This window comes from Phyllostomus discolor, chromosome 1, assembly GCF_004126475.2.
Source record: "Phyllostomus discolor isolate MPI-MPIP mPhyDis1 chromosome 1, mPhyDis1.pri.v3, whole genome shotgun sequence".
NCBI classification, from domain to species: Eukaryota; Metazoa; Chordata; class Mammalia; order Chiroptera; family Phyllostomidae; genus Phyllostomus; species Phyllostomus discolor.
The window spans coordinates 55,331,886-55,344,478 of NC_040903.2; the positions used below are offsets into that span (position 1 = coordinate 55,331,886).

Here is a 12,593-nt window from a genome sequence, read left to right on the forward strand (position 1 = left end):
ATTTCACACTAACAACATGTTTCAGGAAAACCCAATTTAAGAAAAGAATATAAAAATTGTTCCAGCCAATACAACTCCCCAGGACACTGAACTCAGGTTGCACAACATTTTCACAGAGGATGAGCTCACAATCAAAACCCTTATAATGCCTATGGAAATAACCTGTTATGATTAAGAGCCAACAGACATAATAAACAATAGTATTAGAACCCAAGAAGTTCAGGTAATTGGATAACTTTATAAATTGTAAAATGAGAATATTTGACATGATTTATACCAAAAAGAAAATCAAATCATAAGAAAAAAAATAAACATATCAAAAATGAAACCAGGCAAAAATGAAAAATAAACATAAAAATTTAGAAATAAAAATCTAGCAATTGAAATTAAAAACTCAGTGGATAGGTATCATTTGATAAGACAAAGCTTATCAGAGAATCAGTAAACTAGAAAGCAAATGTGAGGAAATTATACAATATGCACTATGCAGATGAAGAGACGGAAAATATTAAAGAGAAGTTAAGAGATACTCAAATTGAATAAAAACTTCCAAGTATATCTAGTAGAAGTTACAGAAAAAAGACAATCAAGATTTGAAGAGAACCAGTATTCATAAAAAAGAATGACTAAACATTTTCAGAATTGATCATACTAAACAAAAAATGTCCATACATGACCACATCATGGTAAAACTGTAAATCAGAAGGCAAAGAGAAAAACTTAAAAGCTATCAGTAAGAACATCCCTTAGACTGGTGGAGATATACTGTGACAGCAGCAGTAAAAACCAGAAAGATGACACTAGATAACAATGATGTGTTTGATTGTGGAGAGTGAGAGGGACAGAGAGTAAAGCACCCTGAGTTCTTGATGTGTGAGAGGAAGGCAGAGAGAATGTCTCAGCACACACTTGCTGAATTCAGGTACAAGTTAAAAATTAAAAGGTAACCATGAAAAGAATAGAAATAGAATATGTAAGTTCCAAAGCAGTGACAGCAAAATAAGGAACGAGAATTAAGAAAACTCAATCATTCTAACACGAAGCAGAAAAGGAGAATATAAGAAAAAAGAGCCCTGGCTGGTGTGGCTCAGTGGACTGAGTGCTGGCCTGTGAACCAAAGGGCCACTGGATTGATTCCCAGTCAGGGCACATGCCTGGGTTGCAGGCCAGGTCCCCAGTAGGAGGTGGGCAAAAGGCAACCACACATTGATGTTTCTCTCCCTCTCTATCTCCTTCCTTTCCCCTCTCTCTAATAATAAATAAATAAAATCTTAAAAAAAAGAAATTTGGAGCCCTGGCTGGCATAGCTCAGTGGATTGAGCGCAGGCTGAGAACCAAAGCATCACAGGTTCAACCCAGTCAGGGCACATGCCTGGGTTGCAGGCCACGGACCCCAGCAACCCGCACATTGGTGTTTCTCTCTCTCTTTTTCTCCCTCCCCTCCCTCTCTAAAAATAAATAAATAAAATCTTAAAAAAAGAAATTTCCATATAATGGGCATATATGTTATACACAAAAATGCAAAATAATATGGTAGAAATAAAGCTTTAAATAATAATAAATATGAGATATATAAAATATGTATTGAAATATAACTAGTATTAATATAAATGGATTAAATGTATGTTAGATTTAATTTAATTCATAAAAAAGGATGCAACTCACAAAAGATTTAATACAATTGAGTATAAACATATGGAATGAATTCTCAGCCTTGGAGTAATTCAAGAAACAGTGAATTCACATATGGATCTGAAAATGACAATCCTTAGTGTGAAGGGAGTGGGCAAAGTGACTTTTTTTAAAAAACATTGACTGTAAAGTGAATTGGAGCAAATTTTCTGAAGTATGGTTTGCAACATGCATTAAAAGCCTCAACATACACACATCTGGCAATTACATGTTAAGGAAATAATCAGTCATGTGTGTAAAAATTTATCTCAGGTATCATATCAGAAACCTGAACTCTAAATATCAAACAATTAAGAGAGTTATGAAATTATTACTGCTGCTACTACTGATGATAATAACAATAATAGTAATTAAAGATAATATTTGTTAAGAGTTTATTACCTGCCAGGTATTGTTCCAAATGCTTTACTGATTAACACATTCTAATCTCCATTATAACTATGTAAGATAGATATTAGACCCATTCTTGTTTTATAGATAAGAAAACTAAGACACACGGAATTTAGTAATTTGCCTAGTCACTCAGTGATCAGGTGGAATCATCCCTTCCCCGTTTTTATTTTTCCCTTTTTAGGAAGGTACTGTTTTTAGTGGTTTGTGCATTCCCACTTCAAATGCTTTTTCGGGACACTCATCACAGCTGAGAGCCAAGGCCATGGGCAGACAGGTGGTTCTGAGGGTTCGGTAATAACCAACATGGCATGTATGTAAGTAACACTCTTGAGTTACCTCCCCCAGTCTAAGTCAGGCTGTTTTATTTTTGGCACCTCTGTTTAATCTTACATCATTCCAGGGATTAAACTTTTGCAGAAGACAAAAGGAAACTGGAAAACAGGTAAGATTATGAAGCCGGCGTGAGAGCCAATCCAAGCAGCAAGCACTGACTGGGACGGGTTTTCCACGAAGGTCCACAGCAGTGTTTTCCCATCTCGCAGACTCTTCTAGGACCTTGCCTCTCCCCCACGAGGAGGTGGAATCTGTGTCCCCTTCCCATGAACCTGGGTGAGGTCTCCAGAATCACCAAGGCACATGTGCTCGTTAGATTACGCAGCCTACAAAACATGCTCTAGGGAATACTGTTTTTATGACACTAAATACATGAAACAATACGTTTGTAAATCCTAACATAGCAAGTTCACATTATGCATGTTAGTATAAAAGTCGTATTTTACACAGGGCAGAACAAGCATGGATGCATCATCACTGAAATATTAACTATCTCTGCTCTGGGCACTAAGATTATGGGGAACTTTTTAAAATTACTTTTGACTAGCTCTACGAGGAGCATACAAGTATATTACTCATGCAGTTCGAAACAAAAAACTTCTAATTTCAAAGGTAAAGAAATTGATGCGGCTGGGGGCATGGATGGGGGAGGGAGTCAGAGTTAAAGGGAAAAGACATCTTCTGCCTGCCCAGCAGGAAGCCTCTTTGTTTCTGAGGTTTCCTGGTCCCACATTTCCCCACCACCCCAGTTCGCCAGGTTCCTTCCCATCAACCCCCAGCATCTCCAGCTGCGCCTCTTGGCAGCTCTCGGCTGTCCTGGGTCAGCTGCCTAGCCTTTGTTTTCTTGATCCAATCCAAGAAGATGCTGAATTACCAGGGGAGTCACATAGGTATTTCCTATATGTCATCTGAGGAAATGGGCCCAGGTATACAGTCCATAATGGGAGACAATGGCAATTCATTAAATTCATTCAACAAATGTTTACTAGTGAGCGCCTACCGTGTGAACATACACGATTTTTCAGGTCAAGCAACCCTGAATTCAAGGACAATAAACTAAATCAGACTCTTTCAACACACTACTCCAGTACTTTTCTTTTTAAAGAATACAGATCACAACAATGAAGTTGCCTTTGACATAAACCATAATCTCCTTGGGCAAGATCATAAAAGTTCTACCTCTGAAAATAAGACTTCTCTAGTTTATGGGTAAGCTCATGCATAGTAACAAATGTCCAAGTACATATTTCATTGTGACTCATTTAGATTCTTGAGTTCCTCTGTTTTCAATCATGCTTTACAGCATCCATGCCCATCACCAAATGAAACAAAAGCCGCAGCAAGAGGCACTGCTCACCTGCTGTGTTACTTTCTAGTCTCACATCCAAGCAGTGAGCTGTTAGCCTCATCTGGGCAGAAAAGTCTTGCATTAATGAAAGTTCAGAAAGCGCTTGCTGCTGAAAGCACATTTTTTCACCTCCAACTCACCCGAGTCTAAACCAGCAGTCTGATGGGGCCGGCAGCCCTCCCAGGTTCACCCCTACCCTCAGGAAACACTGTCAGCCTTTTTGGGTGCAAACCTGGACAGATTGTTCGGAGCCATCACATTTTTTTTTTCCTTCCTTGGCTCATCTAGGTCTTTCTAGCACTTTGTACTGTGGACACTGAGAAAGAAGATACTAAGAAGGGTTCCTGGTGGCTAATTGGGCTCAAATAAAAACAAACAAATAACAATAACAACAACAACAATAACAACAACAACAAAAATAGAGCCTAGCAGCCATTTCCACATAGCCTCTCCTGCAAACTGCACTTCAGGGAGAAGTTTGCACTGAGCTACCTGCCTCCGGGCTACACAGCCTGCCTGCACTGTGTTTTTGCCCTCTGGGCCAGCCCTTACAGAGCAGTTCCTGGAATCCTGTTTCAACCAACAGGACTAAGGCTTTCCCATCCAATTGGAGCTCCAACCAACCAGAGCAGCTCTATTCTGACCAGCCAGGACAGCGCCTTTTGGACTAATTGAACTGTGTGGATTTGGAGTCCTTATTCGCCTGGGGACAGACCAATCAGGGACCAGGGACAGGAACTTCTGTCTATATAAGCCAGCTCCCTTCTGGCTCTGGGACTGCAATTTCCCTTGAAGACTGAAGACATCACTTCCCTGGGTGGGCTCAAACATGGAGCAGAGCCAAGCAGACCAGCGAGGACCAGAGCAGAGCTGTGTGGACTGAGAGGGGCCTGGTCCCAGGACGGCCTCACAACCAGCACAGCACAGTTTTCACAGCTGTGGTACATTGCAAGTTTCCTTCTTTATTGCATCCCGACTTGGGGATTCCTGTTGGAGTTGAATTGGGGCCAGTGACCATCAGTTGGCACTACAAAAGCAGTATGAAATCGACAGTGTCCACAACTCTTTACAATAGCTGTGCTTCTCCTTAAAGTAAAATGCTGCTCAGAAAAATGGGGTTTAGTTTTTTAGCTCTTACAAATTCTGTACTCAGTTTTTCAGATGCTAAAGAGACTGCATTTAATCTAGCAGGGAAACATTTAATCAATAAGAAGTCAATCTGAGAAAGTACAAATAAAAATTTTTAAAGATTTTCCTTGGCCCGTGTTCCACATTTGGTTTTTAATGTAATTAATTAATTTCATTTAATTTAGAAAGCATCTAAGTCATCATAAACTTGACTTCCTTAGAACCCCAGCACTGATCTAAACTAAATTAACATAAGCTCTGAATAGATTATTGCTTTCCTGGTTTTCAGGGTGGTTTCCTATGGTTGTTGGAGATTCATGTGAACTAATTCGAAGTAAAGAAAAAGAATGGTTTTTCTTACACAGTAAACACTGAAACAAGGGAATGCGCCCTGTAAGGTCGAGTCCCTTGTGCCATTTAACTGGACCAAGGAAAGAAGGAGCATGGTCATTCCTGCTCCCTGTATCCCTCTGTCTCCTTTTCTTCCTCACATAAAGAAACCAACAGGCCTCTGGCAGTCAGACTCAGCCGTCCTGCTCACGCTGGTGTGAAAGGCCCATTCATTCAAAGCAGGAAGACAAATCTCACACATGTAATGGAATGAAATTGAGGGCTTTGGTATACATCTCAGTTCTCACCAGAGGGCCTTGCTGCTGAAACCTTTTCTATGTCTTCTAGTTTCCTTGCAGCAAAGAAATATCTCCTCTCTGAGAGAAGTGTAAGCAATGTGTTAAGTTTTTTATTTTTCTCCCCATAGGCATTAGCAAGTGCCAGTGCTACAGTTTTCATCCTCTTCACTTCTTCCAGGTGCCTGGAATAGGTGGACTGAAGTAGCCAATAAAACATTTGTTTCATCAAAAGTTAAACATGTCTTGCCATGTCACATGGCATCTCAAGTTGCAACCAAAACTTTGCCATTACATGGACAGTAAAAAGACCATGCACTAGCCTTTTTAATTTCTGACCATGTGCTGGGAAACTGAGCCCCAAGCTGCTCTGGAATAAGCCATTCCCCTTCAGGTTATCAGCTGAACTCAGGGGACCGAGAAAGGTTTGTATTCTTAGTTAATCTGGATTTCAATTGCAGAACCTTCTGTGGATGCCAGGCCATTCCTGCCGGCCCCTCTCCAGCTAAGGAAGTGATCCTGATGTGGATTTTACTGGAAAAATGCTCATTATTTTTCCAGTGGAAGTTGCAGTGCCTAATTATCAAAGAGACAAGAAATAACAAGTGTTGGTGAGGATGTCAACAAATGGGAACCCCTGTGCACTGTTGGTGGGAATGCAGATTCATGTAGCCACTGTGAAGGCAGTATGGAGGTTCCTGAAAAAATAAAAAATAAAAGTACCATATAACCCAGCCATTCTACTTTCAGGAATTTATCTGAAGAAAACAAAAATACTAATTTGAAAAGATATATGCATCCCCCTGTTTACCACAAAATATTTACAGTAACCATGGAAACAATCTTAATGTTCATAGACAGATGAATGGATAAGAAAAAACGTGGTATGTGTATACACACAGGAATATTATTCAGTGTTGGGAACTACCCTGCCTGGTTTTAGAAGCTGTAAATCCCCTGTGGCTAAGGCTGAGTGGGTGACCTTCGGACCAGAAGCCACTAAGGAGACAAAGCTTATCTCCCTGGCAGGGGCGCCACTTCTGCTCCTTTTTCCGTAACTGGCCCCCAATGCTTGATCAGTTAGCCAATGTCGGGTAAGATTCCCCAAGGGGGGAACGATCTAAGACAGGCATGATCATGTGGAGGCCCCAGGGAAGGACTTGGAGGGCTATGGAGAAAGGCGGTGATGGACCCTTGCCCCTCGGCTTTGACAAAGACTGAGTTCTTATTCTGCCTGTGAGAAGTTTCCTAATCTCTTGGCTGCCTTACTTCCCCTGCCTGACTTAAACCTGAAACAATGACAGAGGGCAGTGCAGCCCTGTGCTGGAAAGGGCAGGTTCCCTGGGTGATCAGGCCTGAGAAAGAATATGTAAAATCCTGTGAAACCTGCTTTGCTAAGAATGCTCTTAATTAAAAGATAAAGGCCTGAGCAGGAAATGAGTTTGTTTCCCAAAGCTTTGTAGCCCCTTAGCTAACAGACCCTGACTCAGAATAAGCCCTCGTAGTTCTTTGTATGTTATCTATTGTTTGATCCTTACAGCCTGAGAATGATTAATGAACTTTACCTGTATTCCTGTGCAAATTGATTCCAATAAAAACCTGTGAAGGGAAGGATCAGGGTGCTCTCCTTTGAGAGAGTGGCCAGGCCACTCTGAGGCACCCTCCCGTTGAGAGTGTAGCCGTGCCGTCCCTTTTACTCCACAGGACTCGGCAGTCCGTGTGAATGTATCTCATGTCTCATCCATAATGCTGCAGACACTGCCAGCCGGTGTCTGTGTCAATTCAGCCTTAAAAAAGAATGAGATACTGCCATTCATGACAGCAAGCATGGGCCTTGATGGCAATGTGCTAAGTGATATAAATCAAACAGAGAAAGACAAATTCCATTTGATCTCACTTATACATGGAATCTAAAAACAACACACACACACATACACCACACTCACAAGCATATAGATACAGAGAACAAATTAGTGATTGCCAGAGGCAGAGATGGGGCGGGCTGGCAAAATGAATAGAGGCAGTCAAAGGGTACAGACTTCCAATTATAAAACAAGTCAGTCCTGAGAGCGAACGGGCAGCAGGGTGGCTGTAGTTAGTAATACCATACTGCATGTTTGAAAGTTGCCAAGAGAGTAGTTCTTAAAAGTTCTCATCATAAGAAAAAGATTTTAATAATGTACATTGTTGGATGTTAACTAGATTTATTGTCACAATCATTTTACAATATATACAAGTATTGAATCATTATACTGTACACCTAAAACATATTAGTGATACCTCAATTCAAAAAAAGAAAGAAAATTTCAGAGCCCCAAGTGTTTTGGACAGTAGTGCTCTGTATATAGAGACTAGAAGGAAATACATTAACAGTGGTTGGCTCTGGGTTAGAGATTATGGGTAACATTTTTTTCTTCTTTAATGTACTTTCAGTTTTCAAAATTGTCTACAATAAGCATGTATTACACTTATAAGTTAAAAAAAACAATTTAAATAGAGGGTGGCAGACCATGTGGAAATGACCATGGCTCTCTCTAGAGACTCCAAGGATGCTGAGTTCTCAAGAAGCAGACTCCTTGTGGCCTATCGATAGAAGGGAGCCTTTCAAAAGCCCTGCAGAGCACATTTGAATAAAACCCTATACGCACTGACCCCCACTCCCAGGATGGCAATCCATTACACAGTGAAGCAGTAGGAAACGGAAGAACTACCTTGACTCTCTAAAAATAGACAGTTCATAAGACCCTGGGCTGAATACACAGCTCGGAAGTCTCCTACATCAACCAAGGAACAGACACATTGGAGAAAAAAGGTCCACTGAGCTCCCTCTGCAGGTCTATGATAGTATTAACTGCCCACCTTTCATTCTTGGCTTCCTTAAAAGAATCCGAGACCCTGGTCAACCAAGTGTAGGTTAGTTATTGCAAAGTGAAATGAAATGTGCTGATGCCAAAAAAATGAAATTAAAAAACTCCCCCTTGAGTTTCACTTTTGAGTTCATTCAGTTCCATAATGTTTGATTTTTAAAATGTGAGCATGTATTACATGTATAAGCTTTTTTACGCTATTTAAGAAATTTTTATAAATCAATACTTTTATAATCCAAATTACATTTCCTTGCTCAGTTATTAAATTCTGTTATTTAAAACAGAAGTGATATTCTGAGCTATTCCACCATAAAGAATTACAAAATTAAAGAAAGGAATGCTTTAAAGTTTTGTACTTGCTGAAAAGTCTTTTTCCCAGAGTCTATAAAACTGATTTATACAATAGGGTTTGACAAACATAGATTTGTCTACATATCAAAATATTAATAGTGCTTATTTTATTAAACATAATTTAATTAAAGCAACTACTTCCTCTTGTACATTCAATGGCAGCAAAGCAAAACTGTATTTTAAACAAGCGTAGAAAATAGAAATAGTCCTTGTAAATTCAGTTCTATGAAAAAATTCAGCAGGGGGTGATTAAAATAGCAGTATCAGTAAACACCCAAAATCAGAGCTGCAAGCCATTATTTCCAGCTCCAATAAGCAAAGGCCTCCCTCGGGTTCTCAAGATGCTTCATGGAAAAGGAGTTGGTAAAGCAGGATGACAGGATCTCAAGGAATGTGGTTTTCTTCTTTTTTCCCCGTAAATTTTAAAGTCAGCTCCTTTATAATCTGCATCATTCCCCTCATCAGTAAAATGAGAGCAGGTGAAATTATGTCTTGATATTCCTTTAAGCTTTAACCAAAAAGAAATAAAAATGTGATAGTAATAATCTATTTTGTTATCCACATGTACATCAAAGAATGGATAGTTTCTATCCACAAGCTGGGGCAAGAGGTATCATCAGAAAACCTGGGGTCAAGTTTCACCTCTGCCATTTGCCAGTGCTCCGGAGTGTCCCTTCTCCTGGTGTCCATTTGCTCAATGGTAACAATGGGGATCCTAAAAACAGAGATGTAAAGGAAGGAAAGCCCCCAATTCCACAGCAGCAATAAAAGGGGTACAGCACCTAGGACTGCATGTCACAAAAAACAAGAGTGATTTATATGATGAACACTTTAAACACACTACTGACAGAAGAGAATTTAAAGAAGTGGAAGGATACCACAGTCTTCGATAGGCCTACTCAAGCTCATATTGCTGCTAACTCTTCCAAAATTAATCTACCAATTTAATACAATCCCAGTTTAAAACACCCAGTCAGGTTTGGATGAAACTTGGCAAACTGATTCTAAAGTTCATATTAAAAAGTAAATAGACAAAATTAGCTAGGAAGATTCTGAAAAATAGGAGCAATAAGAGAAAAATAAGCCATTTCATATATTAAAACAAATTATAAAGCTATAACATTTATTTATTTATTTATTTATTTATTTATTTGGCAGAGGGGAAGGGAGAGAGAAAGAGAGGGAGAGAAACATCACTGTGTGGTTGCCTCTCATGTGCCCCCTACTGGGGACCTGGCCCACAACCCAGGCATGTGCCCTAACTGGGAATAGAACCCGCGACCTTTCAGTCTACACAGGGGGTGCTCACCAACTGAGCCACACCAGCCAGGGCCTATGTATGTTATTTATTGATGCTATTATAAGTGGAATTGCTTTCTTTTTTTTTAAATCCTTACCTGAGGACATGCTTATTGATTATAGACAGAGGGGAAGGGAGGGAGAAAGAGAGACAGAAACATTTCATCGGATGCCTCTTGTATGTACCCCAACCAGGGACAAAACCCTAACCTAGGCATGCGCCCTGACTGGGAATTAATCATGTGACCTTTCGTTTGACGGACCATACTCCAATCGAGTCACACTGGCCAGGGCTAGAATTGTTTTCTTAATTTCCTTTTCAGATGGGTTGCTGTTAGAGTATAGCAATGCAGCTTGTCATTGTGGTTTCGATCCATTATGTCCTTGCTCATTCTACAAGCCTCCGACTACTGTGTGGTGTAACTAGCCAAATCATGGTGTTCTTAATAAAAATTCTCTCAAATTTGGGCAGCTCCACAGGATTATGTTTAACTACTTTCTCCCCAGTGTTTTCAAGTTTCTATTTTCTTGCCTAATTATGCTAAACAGGACTTTCAGGGCAATGTTTTATGGAAGTGTTAATAGTACGCGTTCTCTATAATTGGGTGGAAAACATTCAATGATTTAGTGTTAACTATGATGTTAGTTGTAGTTTGTTGTACCTATTGTAGTGATTCTATCACACTTTTTTCTTCTTTACTCTGATTTTAAAATATAAAACCAACTTTGCATTTCTGGTGTGAACACCACTCAGTCACAATGTGTTATACTTTTTATTTATTACTGAATTCAATTTGCCAATATTTGTTTATGTTTTTATATGGGAAAATTTTGTGTGCAGGAATGCCTTACATTACTTCCACCTAAACTCCACTGGCCAGAACTCAGGCCAAGCTTAACAGCAAGGGAAGCTGGAAAATGTGAACAAATCACTAATTCTACCACAGAAATTAAGAGATTCGAGGATAAAAATGGGAATGTCCATTCTTTAACCAATCTCGCAGTGGGTAAGGGCATTCAAGGATATCAAGGAGAGAGTATTTGACTAGAACTTGCTGAGAATTTTCCAGAACTGATAAAAATACATGAATCAACACTCAAGAAAAACAATATATTCCAAGAGGGGAAAGTTTAAGAAAAATCCATGCATAAACACATTATAATAGACTACAGAACAGCTAAAACAAACAGAAAGAAAGAGGAGCTAGAGGGAAAAACAGCTCACTTGGAAAGAATTGCCAATATAACTAACAACAAATTTTCAATAGCAACACCAGATGCTGGAATAGTATGGAATCTCTTCAAAATACTGAGAGAATATAACCAAAGTCTTCAAAAATTAAGCAAAATGACCCTTCCCAAATTAAGATAAAATAAAGATACTTTCAGATGATCAAAAACTGATAGAATCTAGCCCTGGCAGGTATAGCTCAGTGGATTGAGCACGGACTGTGAACCAAAGTGTCGCAGGTTCGATTCCCAGTCAGGGTACATGCCTGGGTTGCAGGCCACGGCCCCGAGCAACCGCACATTGATGTTTCTCTCTCTCTCTCTTTCTCCCTCCCTTCCCTCTCTAAAAATAAATAAATAAAATCTTTAAAAAACAAACAAAAAAACCCCTGATGGAATCTACCAAGAGAGCTACACTAGGGAAGATGGAACATTATAGTATTTCTAAAATGCAAGTAGAAATGTAGAACAAATAAAACAGTAAAAATGTTTTATATGAGTACCTTTTACATAAAATAAAAAGGTTTAATTTTTAGGATTAAGGAAAAGAATAGAATTAGAATAATACTGAGTAACAAGAGTATATAAGTTGGAGAAGAATAAACAAAGTTGAAGTGTTTTGTGTGGTTTGGGGGAGTTTAGACTTGGGTAAATATATACGGCAAAACTGTTACCATAACCACTGAAAGGAATGAAGTAGTATATAAACACCAGAGTGGATAAAAGGAAATTAAATTAAAAAATAAAGAACAAGTATTCAATTTAAAAAGGGGAAAAACACAGATGAGCAAAAGAAATACAAAAACAAAGAATAGAAACAAGTTCAAATATAAAAATAATCACAATAAGTATTTATATACTAACCTCATCAGTTAATAAGCAGAGATAACAAAAATGGAAAAAATAAAACTGCCTAAGGGGGGACACAAGAATGCTAAAAATACTGAATACTGAAAATAAAGGAATGGATAATAATATACTGGTAAAATACTACTCAAAATTTTTTGAGGTTACATATATTTTTTAAAGACTTTATTTATTTTTTAGAGAGAGAGGAAGGGAGGGAGAGAAACATCAATGTGTGGTTGCCTCTTGTGCGCCCCCTACTGGGGACCTGACCCCAACCCAGGCATGTGCCCTGACCAGGAATGGAGCCAACAACCTTTCAGTTCACAGCTCAGTGCTCAACCCACCAAGCCACACCAGCCAGGGCAAGGTTACATATTAACATCAGACAAAATACAATAGAACAGGGATGATTATTAGGGACAAAAGGGAGTCACTACATTAGGATAAACTTTGAATAATTCTAAAATTTAAGCAAAT

General features: G+C 39.1%; 1 long non-coding RNA gene across 1 annotated transcript; it reads left to right on the forward strand.

Annotated features, from left to right (window-relative positions):
* Positions 1 to 6,385: 6,385 nt before the first annotated feature.
* On the forward strand, positions 6,386 to 7,806 carry LOC118499975. Its single transcript, XR_004902493.1, has 2 exons — positions 6,386 to 6,434; positions 7,307 to 7,806. It is a non-coding gene; the product is annotated as an uncharacterized LOC118499975 (long non-coding RNA).
* The last annotated feature ends 4,787 nt before the right edge of the window (positions 7,807 to 12,593 follow it).